Source organism: Rana temporaria, chromosome 3, assembly GCF_905171775.1.
Source record: "Rana temporaria chromosome 3, aRanTem1.1, whole genome shotgun sequence".
Classification (NCBI taxonomy): Eukaryota; Metazoa; Chordata; class Amphibia; order Anura; family Ranidae; genus Rana; species Rana temporaria.
Genome location: NC_053491.1, coordinates 188,505,060 through 188,525,848, shown reverse-complemented (window position 1 = coordinate 188,525,848; position 20,789 = coordinate 188,505,060). Strand labels below are relative to the sequence as shown.

Here is a 20,789-nt window from a genome sequence, read left to right as displayed (position 1 = left end):
GTAGGTGTGACATCATCGATTGTGTATCCCTATAAAAGGGATCACCCGATCGATGCTGCCGCCACAGTGAAGAACGGTGAATCTGTGTTTACACACTTCTCTCCCCGTTCTTCAGCTCCGGGGACCGATCGCGGAACTCCAGCGGCGATCGGGTCCACGGGTCACGGTCACGGAGCTTTGGACCGAGTCGCGGGCGCGCGCCTGCGACCCACGGCTGGGTATTAGCACAGGACGTACCTGTACGTGTATGTGCCCAGCCGTGCCATTCTGCCGACATAAATGTGCAGGAGGCGGTCCTTAAGTGGTTAATAAAAAAAGATAGCATTTCAAGAATTGTGGCTTGGAAGCTCTGAGAGGGGTTCACTTAAACCTTTACCTCCAGCTCTCCTAAACTTCTAATGGCTCATGATGACTTTCATCAGCAGCATGTTATACTCTGAAGCCACTCTCTATCTTGCAGGGCCTAGAGGATGTACTGGAGATTATCCCACAAAGTGAAGCCCCACAAGCTGACGGACTTCTTTGTAGCAGCAGAGTGGCAGCATTCCCAAAATGGAAGTTGTCCATTCAGCAGCTGCAGCCCCAACAGTCCCTCCCTGCTCCAAGGAACAGCTCCATAGCAAACCACTGATCAAACTTCAGGGACAGTTCTAGACCAGAGTCGATATTCCCCTTGGCATCTCCAGCTTCTAAATGCCCTGTAAATAAAAATAATGGCAAACTTGCAGCAGGCTGCACAATCTGACATCTGTTAAACTATCCTGCTTCTGAAATTCTAGCCACTGAGCCACCAAGTGTTTGGTTTGAATGACATGTTGCTTTCTTTAAAATGCTCACAACAGCAAGATATGTCCAAGTGCAAATTAACCACTTAAGGACCGCCTCCTGCACATATATGTCGGCAGAATGGCAGCCGATAGGAAACCACAATCAATGATGTCACACCTACAGCCACACCCCCTACAGTTAGAAACACAGATGAGGTCACACTTAACCCCTTCAGTGCCCCCTTGTGGTTAACTCCCAAACTGCAATTGTCATTTTCACAGTAAACAATGCATTTTTATTCTTCTATCAAAAATAGGTAGAAGAATATGTATCGGCCTAAACTGAGGAATTTTTTTTTATATATATATATATGTTTTTGGGGGATATTTATTATAGCAAAAAGTTAAAAATATTGCATTCTTTTCAAAACTGTCGCTCTATTTTTGTTCATAGCGCAAAAAATAAAAACCGCAGATGTGATCAAATACCACCAAAATAAAGCTCTATTTGTTGAGAAAAAAAAGACGCCAATTTTGTTTGGGAGCCACGTCGCACGACCACGCAATTGTCAGTTAAAATTACGCAGTGCCGAATCGCAAAAACTGGCCAGGTCCTTGACCTGCCTAAAGGTCTAGGTCTTAAGTGGTTAATCAGCTAGGGGAATGCACAGATCATGTACAGAGTGAAATAGGAGAATTTGCAACAGTCAATAACAAACTAGTGGCGTCCCCTAAAGAACAACATTATTTTTTAAAATGGAATAAAAAAATAAGCTTGGGGATTTGGAGGGTAGATTTCACAGAATTATAATACGATATGTGGGATTCCTATGTCTGTCACACAAGCAGAGTCAATGTATTTCACTCAATGTTTAAATTGCACGGCCTTTTACAGTCTGCCTAGGATTTATGATTGGCAGGGCACATATGATTACTGAGCCTAAACATTTCCCGGTTAAAGTGGATGTAACTCAAAATCATGAAATTTGATCTGGGCAGATATATCTGCAGTATTTTGTTATGTTTCTTTAAAGAGCTAAGTCCCATAGCTCTCTCCTGAACTGTTCCTCTGTTATCAGCCTGATAACCCCTGACAAATTCTTTGAAACATCAAATAAAAGCAGCCTGAAATTTCTGTCGGGGAGGTTGCTAAAATAGATTAGCAGGGAGCTGGACCTGTTACAAAACACCTCTGAGAGTCTCTGCCTATGTGGAGAAGGGGTGTGTGCCATACTCATCTCTGTTCTCTCGGATATCTTAGAAGCAGACTGATCACCCCAGCTGAGACCCACACCATACCTCTATCAGTTATCTCTATAGCTTTATCTGCAACGGTATCCTACAACTGAATATGGCTATTAAATTCCTCACCATAAATGTTAATAGCCTTAATAACCTGGAAAAGTGGTCCTCCTTTTGGAAGCTAGCTATTGGGACCCAATGCAAAGTTCTTTGTGTGTTGGAGATGCAAAGCCTCCTCTCCACCCTTATGTTCCCACAGCAAGTTCCCACACATTTTTTTACAGCCATTACAATCTCCAAAAAAGGGGTGTACTGACTCTCCCCTTCCAATTGCACCACAGCATTCTGGATCCAGCTGGGAATTTTATCATCCTTGTGTGCTCTCTCGGCAACTCTGTGTATACTACTAAGCGACCCTCTTCCTCTACCATAACATCTTTTTTGCAATCTATTCAAATACTCTGACTAATTTGCATCTGGAGACTCTGAACTCCCCATTCACAAGCCAAGAGATAAAGCTATCAAATCTCTCCCCAAAAACAAAGCACAAGGATTTGATGGTTTTGTTGCTGAATATTATAAATAATTCACACCCATTCTTGTTAATCCTCTTGCTTCATTGTTCAATGCTGCTGCAATCTCTTCCTCTTTCCCAGATGATATGTTAAAAGCTTTATTAAAGCGGGGGTTCACCCTTAGAGGGCACTTTTCCCCCTTAGATTCCTGCTCGTTTTTACTAGGGGAATCGGCTATTTATTTTAAAATATGTGCAGTACTTACCCGTTTACGAGATGCATCCTCTCCGTCGCTTCCGGGTATGGGCTGCGGGAATGGGCGTTCCTTCTTGATTGACAGTCTTCCGAGAGGCTTCCGACGGTCGCATCCATCGCGTCACAATTTTCCGAAAGAAGCCGAACGTCGGTGCGCAGGCGCAGTATAGAGCCGCACCGACGTTCGGCTTCTTTCGGCTACGAGTGACGCGATGGATGCGACCGTCGGAAGCCTCTCGGAAGGCTGTCAATCAAGAAGGAACGCCCGCTCCCGAAGACCCATACCCGGAAGCGACGGAAGAAGATGCATCTCGAAAACGGGTAAGTACGGATCATATTTTAATACAAATAGCCGATTCCCCTAGACCGAACGAGCAGGAAGCTAAGGGGAGAAAAAAAAAAATTATAAATGGGTGAACTCCCGCTTTAATTACTTTACCAAATCCTGGAAGAGAACCCAAATCCCCTTAAAACATTTGAATCACCTATGGCTTATACATTCCCCTAACATATTCCAACACATCTCCAAGATGGCATGGAAGTTCTGGTCAAAGGAGAAATTTCATATTAAAGGCATACCCTTCTTTTAGCAACTTCTACAAGCAGTGCCGTATTCCATACAAGGCCACCGAAGCCAGGCCTCGGGGTGGCAGGGGTGCAGGGGCGGCGCCGTGGCAACAGGGGAGTGAAAAAATCCTGGCCTCGGTGGCCTTGTCTGGAATCCGGCCCTGGGGACGCTGCATTTACTATTACTACTGGCACAGATTCCGCCCACACTCATTAGGAGCCACCCCCGCCTACTTACACTCTCTCTGTGCACCAACAACACAAAACCGCCCACCCATTCAATGCCCAGTCTGCTCCAGTATCAACACAGCGCATCCTTGCCCCACCCACTGTATCCTCGGCCACCAGATATCCATGACAACGCATGGTGATGTCTCCTCTCACTGACCGGCAGAGGGGACCAATAGGAGTGAGCAGGGTCACGGGTTTTAAAACTTTTTTTATTGTAAATGCGGGGGAGGAGGTCAGGTGCTCCTGCGAGAGATCCGTCTAACCCATAGAGACAGGGGAGAGCCAGACCCGACCATCCGAGTCACTGAGAGGGGAGAGCCCGAGATCCGAACCGGACCATCCGACCCACCGATCCTATCCATACAGAGGACTGAGGCTGAGATCCGGACCATCCGACCAATACGGAGTGGAGAGCCTGACATTCAGGACCCCATCGACCACCATTGGCTCGCAGGTGGGTGCTGAGTATCGGGAGATCTGACCCTCCTCCATTCACCATACACTCTGCATATCGTGTACGGGGCTACAGAAGAGGGCACATTTTAAATTGATGGGGCATCCCTTGTAGCCATTCTATAAGCATAATAACAATATTCTGTATAAGTATTAAAAACGCCCATCAACATTTTTACCATCTCCTTCTATAATTTTAAAATGTACCCTCTTCTGTAGCCATCCGCCCCGTACACAATATAAAAATAATAAACCCGCCCCTTGCACAAGATAACATTAATACACCCGCCCCTTGCTCTGCATGAGCATCAGGAGCGTGCTGCTGCATTGTGGTCATTGCATAGGCACCCTGTAACAGCTAACTCAGTTTTTCATCTTCGGTTATTTTCGGAGGCTCTGTTGTGGTTCGTACTGCGCAAGTGCTGCGCCTGCGCAGTACAGGGGGGGGTCAAAATCTGCTGGGGGATCTTTTTCGGCAGGCGTAGCATGAACCACAACGGGGCCGACAAAAATAGCTCAGAGTCAGCTGAACACGGCGCATGCGCAATGAGGACCATCTTGTGACAGACGCTCTGGCTTGCTCTCGATGCTCATTCTACCCTGCAAGGGGGTGGGTGCATTACTGTTATATCGTCTAAGGGGCGGATAGCTACTGAAGAGGCCAAGTTTTTAATTGATGGGCAGAGCTGATAACTTGGGTGTGGTATTAGCAATATACACGTGCAAAGCTGCCCAACGTCATTTCAAAAGCCACCTTTCATTTGTTTAAACACGCCCCGCTAAGACGTATAGTATATTGCTAATACCACCTGGCATTGTGCAGGCGCCGTGTTCAGCTGACTGAGCTATTTATGTATCCTCATTTCTATCACATGGGGGGGGGCTCAAAAGCCCCCTATGTAATGGCGTGTGTGTTTTGGGGGGGGGCGGCATTGAAGGACCCGGCCTTGGGGCGGCAAAGGGAGTAAATTCGGGCCTGCCTACAAGATAAACTAATTTTCAGAAAATCTCACTCCCAGATTAAATAGGAACGAAAACTTGGAACCTCTTTCACAGAAGCACAGTGGTTAGCCATACTAAATGCCCCATTTAAGGCCTCTAAATACACTAACCTCTGGGAACTGTCTTACAAAATCACATACCGCTGGTACAGAACACACCACATACTACACATGAAAGATTCATCTCTATATTCTCTTTGCTGAGGGTGCAAATTCCATGGCACTTTCCTACATATATTCTAGTCCTTCCACACCCTATCTGGTTATTGGTCTGACATCTTTCAACTAATCCAAAAAGTCCCCCACATTCAAATCAACCCCTCGCCAGAACTAGCCAACTAGTTCTGTAGCCAATTAAACTTGGGTATCGACTGACTCCCCCTCCCATTCAGATGTATAGTTATCAATATACTGTTATATATTACTGCCTGCCTTCATGTTGTAAAGCACTGTGCAAATTGTGCCTTATAAATCCTGTATAATAAATAATAATGATGTTATCTGCTAGACTGATCATCCCCCATAATTGTCTCTCGAATTCCTGTCCTTCCTACTATGAAGAAGCAGCCCTCACTCAGTTGCATAGTATTTACAAATGCATGTTTTCTTCAAGCATAGGCCACCTACATGCAGCCCAAGAAGAGTAGTCCTCTTGGTTACTTGGTTTACTGAGGTCTACACCACTAAAAATGAATAAGTCATGTATAAGAGAATATAATACCTTCTTGGACTAGGTGAACATGCTTCTAATAGGTATACCGTTGATGTGTTCTCCTACTGAAATTGTTATCTCTGGTTCTGCTGCTCGAATGTATTATTGTGTAAGAGCATTGTTGGCAACAGTTAATGGTGTCCTTTATTCTCATTTGCTTTTTAACTTCCATTATTCTGTTATGTAATAATACCCATGCATACTTCAATAAAAAGGCATTGAATAAAATAATGTTTTGTGGAACACAACAATGAGTTCAAAGTGTTGACTTGTCCTCCAAATTCTCCAGATCTCGATACAATTGAGCTTCTGTGGAAGAACAAGTCTGATCCATGGAGGCTCCACCTCATAACTTACAGAAATAAAAGGATTTGCTACTGATTGTTTGATGCCAGATGGGTAGTCATAAAGTTATGGCTGTTCAGTGCATGTGCGTTGGTTGGTTATGATGCCACCGTGGCCAAAAGCTCCCAGCACTCCCCTGAATGCTATGTAAATGCTTACAAAACACATATGTTGTCATCCCTTTGAAAAACAGATGACAACATTTTGATTGTCATGTAAATTAAGTCTAAGTAAAGTAGACACTGTATGGATTTTTAATTTATTTTACTAATTATTACCCTTATTATGTTGTATATTAATCAGTGATAAAATAATGCCACATCATATTTTAATGACAATATAACATACATTACTAAATCTGAATTAAATTCCATGTATAACAGTAAATGAAAGAAGTAATGTGAGAAAGGCTTTATGAAAAAAAAAAATTATAATAAATATTTTTGAATAGATGTTAAAATTAGACTTTCTCCTGCTCTATTTAGAGACAGTGGGCCAGATTCAGAAAGAAGTTATGCTAGCGTAGCTATTGATACGCCGCGTAACTTCTAGGATGCTCCGGCGTATCTTTTTTCTGTATTCAGAAAACAAGATACGCCGGAATTTTGCTAAGATCCCACTGGCGTAAGTCTCTTACGCCGTCATATCTTAGTTGCATATTTACACTGGCCGCTGGGTGGCGCTTCCGTCGATTTACACGAGGAATATGCAAATTAGGTAGATACGCCGATTCAGAAACGTACGTCCGCCCGGCGCATTTTTTTACGTAGTTTACGTTAGGCTTTTTCCGGCGTAAAGTTACCCCTGCTATATGAGGCGTATCCTATGTTAAGTATGGACGTCAGGCCAGCGTAAAATTTTCTGTTGATTACGTCGTTTGCGTAAGTCGTTTGCGAATAGGGCTGTGCGTAATTTACGTTCACGTTGAAAGCATTGGCTTTTTGCGGGTTAATTTGGAGCATGCGCACTGGGTTACGTTCACAGGCGGCGCATGCGCCCCTTAGTCAAAAACGTCAAATACGTGGGGTCAGCCTTCATTACCATACAACACGCCCACTACATAGATAATTTGAATTCCACGGGCTTACGCCGGACCACATACCCTACGCCGCCTTAACTTAGGGCGCAGGTTCTTTCTGAACACAGAACCTGCCTCACTAAGTTACGGTGGCATACCCGCACAAATTTATGCCGGGCTATTTGAATCTGGCCCAGTATGTTTTTTATATAGGTATGTTCTCATGTGCCATATACTGTATTTCAAAACATCATGCCAAGAAATGTTGCTTGTAAATTACAACTATATATTTTTTATTACTGTTTAAAGTATAAGGCAAGTGTTTGAACTATATTGTTGGTCCTTGCACCATTAAATTAGATTATTTGCATGTAGAAATAGATGGATTTATATCTTCCTAAAACTGGAGTTTAATAGTAGGATTACACGTTACACATGACAAGGACATCTCTAGTGTATGTCTTAGACAATCAGGAAAAAGGGTTAATAGCAACCATTAGTTGCTGTAGATGGCAATGCTGCTGACTAGACTTCCTAGTGAAATATATCTGAAAACCAAATTTATGGACATTGTAATGTGATAACGTAGAATGGAATAGAATAAGAGGTAAGAATTGACAAAATACTATACATCTGATACATTTATAGTTAATTAAACCATTGGCTTTCAAAACTCTGTGATGCCCCTTGTCATTCTTGATCTCACAGGTTATACAGAATGGGCCAAATTCTCAAAAGAGATACGCGGACTTGACTAAAGTTTTCTAAATTTACACGGCGCGTATCTTTGCGCCCGATCTTAAAAACGAGTTAAGCCTAGATTTCAGGATTTTCAGTCCTACCTAAAATAGTTACACCTGCGCATCCCCGGGCGCAAATTACGCTAGTCTCGCCGCTGTTTTTGATAGGCAAAGATGCAAATGAGGGAGTTAGGGCGATTCTCAAAATTAAGTGTGTGCGGCCTATTTTCCGCCCTGTGCGCACCTGTTAGTTTCCCTGTGTAAATTTCCACATTATAAAAGCAGCCCTAATTTTACACATGCCGTGGAAGGGTTTGCTGAAGGTAGTGACTAGAGCTATAGTTGTGAAGGATCTGTCTGGAAAAATGCCTGGGGCATCAATGATTCTGACGGCACTTGCCACCTTACAGGCACAAAGGAGGAGGAGGGCACAGAGGAGGAGGATGAGGGCACAGGAGAGAGTTTATCGGCCACGGCGTGATCTGTTTCAAATGCCAGATTATGAGGTGTATGGCAACTACAGGTTTGATAGGGAAGCCATCCTGGAGATCACCCAACTACTTCAGGAGGATCTTATCACCCCAACCAGACGCTCCCATGCCCTGCCACCTCTACATAAAGTGATGGCAAACCTCCATTTTTTATCCACAGGCTCATTCCAGCGTGCATCTGGAGGTCTGGCTGGGATGGTGCAGTCGACAATGAGCCGATGTGTCCATCAGGTGGTCCCTGCCATACTGCGGCGCATGATCAACCAATTTGTCAAGCCCACCCAGGAGGAGCAGCGTCTGCAAGCCATGACTGACTTTTACAGCATTGCTGGCTTCCCAAGGACCATCGGGGCGAAAGATTGCACGCATGTGGCACTACAGCCCCCCCATGAAACTGAACACCTGTTCAGAAACAGAAAAGGGTGGCATTCCATCAACGTCCAGATGATTGTAGATGCCCATGGCCTCATCTGGCACGTTTGTGCCAAGTTTCCAGGGTCGTGCCACGACAGTTTTATTCTACGGCAGACCAAGATCTACCAAGACTTGGAGATGAACGTTTATGGAGACAGCTGGCTGATTGGTGAGTGACATTGGTGTCAGGTATGCCCCCCCCATGATGCAGACATCACAAGGGGCACATGCATGACTAATATCCTCCTGTCTTTTCCCTTACAGGTGACTCTGGATATGCGTTGGGACCCCATCTCATGACCCCTTTTAGGAACCCCCAAACACCCGGAGAACGGAAATTCAACAAGGTGCACATCCAGACCCGGTCAATAGTAGAGCGGACATTTGGCCTTCTCAAGTCCAGATTCAGATGCCTTGACAAGACTGGGGGTACACTCTTGTATTCCCCAGACTTTGTCTGTCAAATTATTGGGGCATGTTGCATCCTCCATAATTTTGCTCTGAGAAGGGGCCTGCATGTTGAGATATGTCCTGACCTTACCCCCCACCCAGGCAATCCCCCCCCCAACCACCTCTACCCGGTCTGCTGAGGGCCAGGCAATAAGGAGACAACTGGCTGAAGGCATCTTTGCCCAGTAAATGGACCTTAATTATCTTTATTTTTTTGCTTTGCCAACAAAAAATCACAGAGATTATGTGACCTTTAAACATTTACTTTGCACATAAAATGCACATTAATTATCTCACAATGAGAATGCATGAATGCACGCCACTGTGGTCCCTAGCACAGACACATCACATGCACATCGAATTGGATTAGATCCAAGTACCCCCCCCCCTTTGGTACTTGGGAGCAGTAACGCCCCGCCACGGCTCCAATTATGTCACTGTGCATTCATACACCATTCAGGAACCTGGGATGACTTCTCCCTGGTCCTGGGGATCCCTACTCCACCAAAACTGAGGGTGACACCCTTATGTTATCAGGAATGCCACCCCCCCACATTCACACATCATTCACACACATAAACCAAATCATAAGTACAGTATAATAAAAAAAAAAAAATCAAAAGTACCCCTGCAAATTAGTGATGTTGCCGAGTGCTCCTTCTGGGCTGACCACGGGCACGTCCACGGCCAACTGGGGGATCTTCACGGGGGGGTCTGTGCAGGGGAGGGAGTATCTTCACGGGGGGGCTGTGCAGGGGAAGAAGGAGCCTCCCCTGGTGTCTGTCCTCCTGCTGGCCTGCCCTCCAAGGCCACGGCTATCCTTGACAGACAGGCAGTGATGTCAGCCGTATTAGCCTGGCCAGCCCGGGTATTGGCCTGCACAGCCCGGGTATTGGCCTGCACAGCCTGGGTCAGGGCAGTCACCTCCAGGGCCACGCCTGTTGTTGCGTTCTTCAGGTCCCACAAACAGGTGATGACCCCCACTGAGTTGGTGGCCACGTCACCCAGTGACTCCCTCATTAAACCCAGGCTGTGCTCCACCTTGCTCATTGTTTTTTTAATTTCACCCAGACTGCGGGTCTGCCGGGCATTGTCCCTCAGCAGACTGACCGGCAGACGCTCAAACCCCCCCCTGGTTTCCGGGGTCGGCCTCCTACTTGCCCCTGAGGCTTGTGGCCTTGGAGGAGGGGTTGGAGTGACTCATGGGGGCTGCTGCATGTTGGAGGAGGGTTGGGAGGGGCCACCCCTGATGGTGGCCTGACTGCTGGGAGCCTCTGGGGTACCCTCAGGGGATGACTCAAAGGTCCTATCTTGGCCCATCAGGATTTGCTGGCCAATATCAATATTCTCATCTTCCTCCCCCTCATCCTCCTCCCACTCACCATCAAAATTAGGGGAGTTGTGGGCACTCCCCTCCCATGGCGAATCCTGCCCTTCTTGTGACTCAGCATCAGCCTGTCTTGGGGGTGGTGCAGCAGCCTGCCCTGATGGGCCAGCAACCTCCTGCCCTGATGGGGCTGCCACCTCCTGCCCTGATGGGGCTGCCACCTCCTGGGCTGATGGGGCTGCCACCTCCTGGGCTGATGGGGCTGCCACCTCCTGGGCTGATGGGGCTGCCACCTCCTGGGCTGATGACCCAGCAACCTCCTGGGCTGATGACCCAGCAACCTCCTGGGCTGATGGGGCTGCAACCTCCTGGCCATCTGGGGAGGACACAAAACAATCACAGGTTGGTGGATCCACACACTTGGCACATCTTCCCTTCCCCCACCCACACATGCTAATCACCAGATAGAAAAAAAAAATACCTGTCCTCACAGGAACATCTGAGTCAAAGCCAGGCAGGCCCACCACCTGCTGTGGGTGGAAACACTGGGCCACTGCCCATTCCTCCTCACTCATCCTGACTGGGCAGGGTTCCCCTCCTCCAGTGCCCCTGGTATGGGCATGCAGCGTTGCCAGCTTGTTCCGGGACACGCTCTTCAAATCGTTGATTTTTTTTTGAACTCCAGCGATGGTCCTGGTCCCCCCCCCCCCCCCGCTGCATTGATCCGATCGGTGATCTTTTTAAGGATATCCTTCCTCCTGGCCGGGTGGTGTTGTGGCTCTCAGGGCCATGGAGAAAACGCCCATATTTTATGACGCCCTGAGCAAGAATATGCTTCTCTGCCACTGTAAAATTTAGCTTCCTGCGCTTGGTGGCCATCACAGACACCACCCAGCAACAGGAAACTCACCCAAAAAACAATCAACAATACACACACAACAAACAAAAAAAAAACAAGCAAAAAAAAAGAAAAACACAAACAGACAGCTACTATAAATTCAAAAACAAACAGGCAAAAAAGGGAAACAAAAAACAATCACACACCAAAAAACAAACACTTATCAAAAACAAACAGGCAAACAATCAAAACAAATAACAAATTATCAAAAACAAACACCAACTATACTATACAACTCCTCAACAACTTTTCTCACAAACAAATCTTACCAACAAACACTGACAAACGTTCAAAGCAGAAGCAACTTGCTTTAGGAAGGGAACACAGGGAAATACTTTTGCAAGGGAAGTGTGTTTGACTGGGGCTATTTAGACACAGGGCGATCCTCAAACTAAGTACACTTGGCCTTTTACCTATCTCACTGATTGCGATGAGCAAAGTTCTGCACATGCCCAGTGAGGTCCAGATTTGTGCGCGCATGCGCAGTACGGCCGGCCCTTCATTAGCATGGGGTCACGGCTCATTACAATGAAGCACGCCCACTTCATTCCCACTTGCCATAACCACGCCTTACGCCTTGGAATTTAGGTTAAGGATGGCGCAATTTTCTGCACAAATGCGCTGTGGATACGGCACTTACGACACCAACTTAGGGCGCCGTAACTTAAATGACATAAGTTAGGTAATACTAAATTTGCACAGCTTTTTGAGAATTTGGCCCAATATACTGTACATATCCAGTTAAAACATACTTTAGAACCAGTCTGACATGTCTGTTTATGTTAACCAATTGCATCAGATTCTTTGGAGAAATGCTAATCTATTTAAGTTTTAATGACTGTATCCATCATAAAAAAAAAAAAAGATTTAAATTGTTATACTCTGATTCATCACACTTTATGCAAATACTTGCCTGTTTGTCCACTTAGTAAAAAATGGTTTTACCTGTTTAAGAAGCATTAGTTCTTTCTGGAATAAGCCCCTGACATTGAGGAGAGAAAATTCAAGCACAATGAATTTTGTACATGAGATCTCTTTGCATTAATGGCACATGAACGTTTTCAGGTCTTCAACATCATTAGTCTAAAATGACAAACACCAGCTGTTTGCACGTTTCTCTTCCTCTCTTGAGGAAACATCATGAATAACATAATCTGGAAGAGATAATACGCATTTATTTTGATCAAAATTTACAATGCTGTAATACTCACAAAGTACACTTAAATTTGCTAAATATGAAGCTTACTACAACAACTTCACTAATCGCCAAGTGTAGAACAGCTAGTTTAACTGCTATATTCACAAAATGTTAATGCATTTTGACTTTTACCTTTCTTTGAAGGCAAACATTTTTCAAAGAAGGAATATTATATAATTAAAAAGATAGCACAGGGAAAGTCTAGCATGAAGTAAGGAAATCCATGGAAATTTACAGATTGCATTTTACAAAGAAGAACTGTTCCTAGAGAAATGTGTAGGTTGTCATGACTGACCTTTCCTTTTGAAATCGATAGTTGACTGATTTCCATACTGATCCAGTGGCTTCAAGTCACTGACCTAGAAAAAATATACCAATCAGGAATTCGGCCTTCTGCATGCTTGTTTGGGGTCAGTGATTATGAAAGTATGCAATTCACATTTTAGAGATTTCTATAAAGTAATAACATTTAAATTGTGTTAGCCAGTCAATTGTGTGCGATGTTGCAATCTTCCTCTAGAACCATTATAGAATATATATATATTCACAATGGAAGCCTTCTCATAATTTTTATTTTATTTTGGTATAAATGAAAAAACATGATGATCAAATTGGTAATCAATCAGATTTTACATTTGATACCATTACAGTACTACTTGCATTTCTTTATGCAAGTAGTTCTGCACAAAAAAGTATTGGGAAGAGTCCAGTCCATGCATCTCTATTACATATTACAAGAAATACAGTCATTAGAAGATCAGACCCCAGTGTCTTCCAACCCCGTATTTACCCTTTGCAAGCAAACCCTTTTAACCAAATGAAATGTATTTTGCTAGAGAACTGAGTACAATTGACTTTGTTTTAAATACTTTTTTTTTCATTCTTTGTTACATCTTGATGCTGATATCCTGCAGCCTGTTTGCAGCCACATCATGTAAACTTTCCCCTCAAGGGGCATGTTTCCTGACAGTAGTGACCCATGCATGCTTAAAATGGATGTTCGTTCCAAAAATTGTTTTAGCATCTTTGCAACAGGTGCCCCCTGATATACAAAAAGCCAAGTTTGGTAGCAAGGTGGGTGGGCTCTGAGGTTCTGAGCTGAGAGTGTGCTCACTATGTGCTATACACACCCAAAACAACTATACACACACTGCCCGCCCTACTGCTGCTAGCCCTACTCTGCATTTGCGAGGAATAGAGCAGCTTTTGCAACTACAAAATAGGTATATATAGATATACAGTATCTCACAAAAGTACACCCCTCACATGTGTGTGAATATTTTATTATATCTTTTCATGTGATAACACTGAAGAAATTACACTTTTCTACAATGTAAAGTAGTGAGTGTACAGCTTGTATAACAGTGTAAATTTGCTGTCCCCTCAAAATAACTCAACCCACAGCCATTATTGTCTGTGCAAGTGTTCACCTGGTCAAAATGCAGCGCTAAGATAAGTTTCCTGCTTACAGCCTGACATGTGATACACCAAGCAGCAACAGATCATCAACAAGTATGGGATTAGGAAAGTCTTTGGGAAGCTGGATTTTCTTCAGAGGCTTCTGGTTCAGGATGCATACATCTTTTCACCCTTTAAAAAAGAGTTGTGAGCTAGGACAAGGCAGGGATTAGCAACACAATCTCTTTTGTGTTCTTGCTGGACTACAAACTATGTGGTGTGAAAGACAGAGCACCGGAGGGACACCAATAGGGTAAGCAGGACAAGAGGCAAAAGCTGCAGGAGAAGTATGAGAATAGGGAGGTGGGACCTAGCAGTGAGGTGAATAAATGGGCCCGGCTTCCATAGGGACATTTCACCCCTCCCAAGTAATACGTAATAGGTGAGGTGATATTCTTGAGGATATTTTCACAGTAACATCAATAACTTCAGTTCCTCTGCTGCAGGAAACTTATGGCCAATGAGCTATTTTATGAAATACTGAAATACCTGCTATGGCAGGATTTGGACCTTGAACGAGGTAGTTTATTACTGGAGGACATCCTTTTCAGTCCCCAATACAAGGAGAAAATGGAAGATATGCTACAATCACAGATGGAGCTAAGAAGTTCCACTTAAAAGAGTGCTGCAGAGAAATTTCTTGGCCACATTTCCAGAGAGAGTCAAGATTCCTCCCATGCTGAATGTGCATTTGATCCTCATAGTACCGAAAGGAGAAGGAGCAGTGGTGGTGCCTACTTGGAGTCCGGGGCTGATGTGGACACTCTGAAGTGAGGACCCTTTAAACTATTGGGTGCCATGTTGAACCACTGGTGAAAGCTTTCACAGTATGTGCTGGAGCTTCTGGTTTGCCCTGATTTCTGCTGTCCAAGAGGGTCTTCATTGCATCGAATGGTGGTTTTACAGAGTACCAAATCCACTTGTCCACTGACACTATGGACTTGCTCATTTGCATAAAAAATTAACCAGGCCTGGATCATCAATGTTTGCAAAACCCCTACCTTATGCTACGGACTAAATTTTTCGGTATTATCCAGTCAAAAAAAAAAATCTTCCATCATTACCAACTTCTGTCACCTCTTCTGGCCCATTCTAGACCTAAAGGGCCAGATTCAGAGAAGAAGTACGCCGGAGTATCTGCTGATACTCCGGCGCACTTTCAAATTTGCCACGTCGTATCTTTAGTTTGAATCCTTAAACCAAGATACGACGGCTTCTGGCTTCGATCCGACAGGCGTACGGCTTTGTACGCCTTCGGATCGTAGATGTAATACTTCGGTGCCCGCTGGGTGGAGTTCGCATCGTTTTCCGCGTCGGATATGCTAATTAGCTGTTTACGGCAAATCACGAAGGTACGCGCGGCCGCCGCCGCATTCTCTTACGTCGTCGCTAGTCTGCTTTTCCCGGCGTATAGTCAAAGCTGGTATTTCGTGGCCTATCTTTAGACTTGCCATGTTAAAGTATGGCCGTCGTTCCCGCGTCGAATTTCAAATTATAATTTTTTTTGCGTAAGTCGTCCGTGAATAGGAAAGGACGTAACTCACGTAGACGTTCAAAAAATGACGTCGGTGCGACGTCATTTCGCGCAAAGCACGGCGGGAAATTTCAAAACGGAGCATGCGGGAACGCGCCTAATTTAAATGATACACGCCCCATTTGAATTAGGCGGGCTTGCGCCGGACGGATTTACGCTACGCCGCCGCAAGTTTACAGGCAAGTGCTTTGTGAATCAAGCACTTGCCCATAAAACTTGCGGCGGTGTAACGTAAATGCAATATGTTATGCCGCCGGAATTCTACGTGAATCTGGCCCAAAGTTTCCACAGCTAGGCCTCAGCTGTGCATTTTGTGATATTTCCTGCATTTTGCCAAATTAGGTCAATGATGTCACAAGCATCCCTGGCATCTTGCGTATGCACAACTGTGGGGTGAGGAATTCATTGCCCACAGATCATTGGCCCAGCACTGACAGCTGCATTTCGTTCAGTCAAACCTAAACACATTCTCACCTAAGATCTTCCTTAACTCTCCCTCTTAGGTCCCATACACACGAGAAGATGTATCTCTCGAGGATTTGCGCGGATTTCCATGCGATGGAGTGTACTCACCATCGAATCGAAATCCGCGGCGAAATCCTCTGGCGATGACGTGTCGCGCCGTCGCCGCGATGATGACGCGGCGACGTGCGCGACGCAGTCATATAAGGAATTCCACGCATGCGTCAAATCATTACGACGCATGCGGGGGATCCCTTTGGACGGATTGATCCGGTGAGTCTGTACAGACCATAGGATCTATCCGCTGAAACCCATTCGCTGGGATTTTTCAGCGGATGGATTCTATCATGTGTATGGGGCCTCACATGCAATAAAACTGTTTTGAATGCTCTCCAGCCACTTTACATTATATGTGGCTATTGTATCTGAAATAATACACTCTAATTTTTAATTATGGGTAAAACCTGTCTCTCTCTCACACACACACACACACACACACACATTGTGGCCTAATCAAGCTGCTTAAATAAAGCACCAGTAACGGTATAATATGTATGGCTATTGTTTCTTAAATAGTCAATTAGTCACATAACATGGAACCCCCTGGCAACCTCTGGAGGAACCATCAAACCCAAGTTGAGAATATCTGCTCTACAGCAACTGTATAATGTCTGTGGGTAGTGTCTCTAATTCTTCACTAATTTTTCACTCTAATTTTATGTTGTTTTTAAAATAAATATATTAGGCATAAAGACTAGTTAAAACTCACAAAAATGTATATATTTTCTGAAGGCAGACACCCTTTAAAATAAAATGAGGATTGTTCCAATTTTTAATGTGTCACAATATTTGCGCAGCATTTCAATATAGTATTTGTGGGTAGTGTATCTTAACTTAAATAATGCACTCTAATTTTATTTTGCTTTTAAAATTGATTTAGGCCTAAAGACAAGTTAAAACCCCCAAAATTCTACATTTTTCTGAAAGAAGACACCCTGTAAAATAAAATGAGGATTGTTCCAGATTTTTATGTGACACAATATTTGTACAACAGTTTATCAAGCACAGCATTTAAAACAAAAAAAAACACATTAAAGTTAATTTTAAGGGCACACAAATGCAATATATTACTTGATTTTTGGTAAAATATAAAATATGAGGTTGTGCCGAGTAATATAAACTTAACATATCAAGTTTTAAATTTACATGTGCCTGCAAAATAATGATGAACTTCAGTACCAAATATTTTCTGTAAGCTGCCTAATGCTATCCAGCACCTTCACAATATTTATGGCTATTGTCTTTGAAACAACAAACAAGAAACATCTAAATTGGACTATATTGGCTAGATAAGAAGTACACACAAATATAAGTTTAAACAATTTATTTATTACACAATTATTAAAAAATCATACAATATATGTATGTATGACTAAATCTTAAATGTAAATACATTTTTACCCATATGACAAGTCAACTGCATATAGTTGTAAGCTAACTGGCATACAATAAATCATGGCATTGCCTAGTAACAAATACAGATATGAATCTTCATGAGTCAATGCGTTTTACTTGAGATGGCTGCATCTGCGCACATTAAAATTGTATAGCAGTTTTCTATAAAGAAAAATATCCTTAGCGGATACATACATATAAACACTCAAGTATGGTTACATGTCACCTGTGAGACGCCATATATAGGGCACATCTCAATGCCAGAACAGCAGCAGCGCATTAACAATTCCCTGGGCAGGCACTAGAGTACAATGAAAGGCCATAAAAGGAGAAGATGTATTGTGCATCTGAATGAAAAGACTACATAGTTACTATTGTCTGAGGGAGATAATGCAGCATTGTCTTTGCCATAACCTGTGTGTTGGGAGGGGGGGGGGGGGGGTTGTGCGCTTGCCTTGTCTATTGGCCTTGAAAATAACCAGAATTGATTTTCAGGATTTACCTACCTGGACATTGAGGTTTTATTTTAAATCCTCGTCATTTTCAAACTTTTTCACTAGTTGATGTAATCATTCACTGAGTATTCAGCCTCTTTATCTTTTAATCCTTACCTATGTTCCAAGTTAAACTGGTACAATGACCACTGTTGCAGGTTTCTGCTTTTAAGATGGCCCTTTTTTGCAGTGTCCTTTAGAGCCACCCTTGCATACAAGGACTAGTGTTGTATCTCCCTACACTATGCACATCAATAGAAACACACAGCCCCAGAGTCTATGATGGCAAGGCACTGCTCCTTCCTTCTACTCTTCCCTCCTCCCTTCCTCAAGTTAACAGACTGGCTTGAGACTGCAGTGTACACTGTTAACTCAGCACATTTTCTTGTGCTCAATGTATTCAGGTAAAAAAATTTGGAGGTTTATTACTACTTTAGGTTTACAATTTTAAGACTTCACACTGGTGCGTTTTTGCCGCATTTTTGCGGTAAAAATAGCGCTATTAAAACGCTCATAAAACGCTCCCCATGCCCCCTCCATTGAAATGAATTAAAACCGCTGTAAAAACGCGGTAAAAACGGAGCGTTAAAATTTCGGTAAAACACTGCGTTTTACATCGATTTTACCCCTTTTTTTACCGTGTTTTTAATTCATTTCAATGGAGAGGGGCATGGGGAGCGTTTTAATAGCGCTATTTTTACCGCGAAAACGCGGCAAAAACGTGGCAAAAACGCACCAGTGTGAAAGGGCCCTAATTAACTCATCCTTTACCGCTATTATTTTCCTGACCTGTATTTTGCTTTATTTTTAAAGAATAACATTCAAACTTTTTTTGTTTCTATTAGTTTTGTTTGAAGTAAATAAGTAAATCACTGAAAAATAATCCCCAGTGAAAAAGTGCTTGTGCTTGGAAGGACTGGAACAATCATAAAAATGTTGAAGTCCCAAATAAATTGCTAATTAATTCATTTTTTTTACGTCTTTTTTACGTTTTTTTACGACTTTAACCACTTAAGACCCGGACCAATATGCGGGTAAATGGCCATGCGGGTAAATGGCCATTCGGCACTGTGTCGCTTTAACTGACAATTGCGCGATCGTGCGACGTGGCTTCCAAACAAAATTGGCATCCTTTTTTCCCCACAAATAGAGCTTTCTTTTGGTGGTATTTGATCACCTCTACGGTTTTTATTTTTTGCACTATAAACAAACACCTCTCCCCGTTCTTCAGCTCCTGTGACCGCATGCCCACGACCCACGGCTGGGCATTTAACAATCACGTACAGGTACGTGATTGTGCCCAGCCGTGCCATTCTGCCGACGTATATCAGCGTTAGGATGTTCTTAAGTGGTTAAAGAAATTTAAATAAAATTGATTGTAGTGATTTAAAAAAGATAGTCTGATTGGTAATTTGCGCGTGAATTAAAGCAGCCTAAGCAATATAGTCATTTTAATGATGGCTGCTCAACCAAACCAGGAGAAATTGCCAGAGGGCCAGTTCTAAAGGTCGTTCTCTATAGTTTTGATCAGTGGTGGGAAATTCTGGTCATAGGTCAAGGATAGCTATGGGGTTAAAAACACACCTAAGTATTACAGAGCTTTGGAATTTCACTTGAAGGGGAAGTTCAATTTGGTTATTTTGAGGATTGTCAGGTAGTAATGCATTCATAGCCTCAGATTTAGAATTGTTTATCTTCAGATTAGACACATAGCCATAAAGTGTGAATGGTTTTATCAAATTGGGTAATGTAATTTGTGGGTTTGTCAGAAAGAAAAATGTCAGCATAAGCGGCTGTCTTGAACTTTCTGTCCAGGACCTTGTATCCACTTATTTTGGCATTAGCATTGACTGTTCTAATAAAGGATTCTAAGGAGAGAGTGAACACTAGAGGGGATAGCAGGCAGCCCTTTATGGTTCCGTTTGTTATATGTACCTTCTGAGAGAGAGAGACATCTTTAATCTCACCGACAGATTTTGATAGAGAGCTGAGATCCAGGCCAACATATGAGAACCCAAACCAACATGTTTACGAGCAGCCAGCATGCAATCCCTAGATACACGCTCAAAGGCCTTCTCCACATCTGTGGACAGGAGAAGACCTTTGATATTCCGTGTGTGCTGTATGAATAAAAAAAAAAGTTTTAGTCACATTATTTTGCCTCTCTACCAGGCAAAAAAACCCACTTGTTTGGGACCGATAAGCTCCTATAAAAAGGGTCTCAGTCTGGTGGCAAGGATCTTCGCAAACAATCTAACGTCCAATTTTATAAAAGATATAGGATGATAGCTAGTACAGTCTTAAGACCCTTGTTGGGCTTTGGAATGACTGTATTGAAAGCTGAAAGAAAATCTGGAGTAATCTCCCTAGGCATAGACAGAGTCCAATGCTTTGGCAAGTGGATCTGTTATGATGTTCACAAAGGTTTTATAATAAATGGAGGTGAATCCATCTGGGCCTGGGTTTTGTCCTGATTTTAAGTCTTTAATTGCTTGTCTGATTTCTGAGGCTTTGATCTGGCCTACTAAAAGGGGTGCATCTAGATCGCTTAAAGCAGTGAGACCAGTCTTGTCTAGATAGTCCTGGATAACTTGTGTTCTTTCCCCTATCATTCTCATCTGTCTGTGTTGTGGTGGCAAATTGTACAGGTTTGTGTAGAAACTATGGAAGTGTTTTGTGATTGCCTCAGTGGTCACATCCAAAGTGCCATTTAGCTGTACCTATGATATTCCTGTTGAAAGTGGGCTCCCTCGAGGCCCTAG

General features: G+C 43.5%; 1 protein-coding gene across 1 annotated transcript in view; it reads left to right on the top strand.

Moving 5' to 3' along the window:
• TRHDE (thyrotropin releasing hormone degrading enzyme) overlaps positions 1-20,789 on the top strand; it is a 1,005,415-nt gene that overhangs the window by 633,643 nt on the left and 350,983 nt on the right. The window lies entirely within an intron of this gene.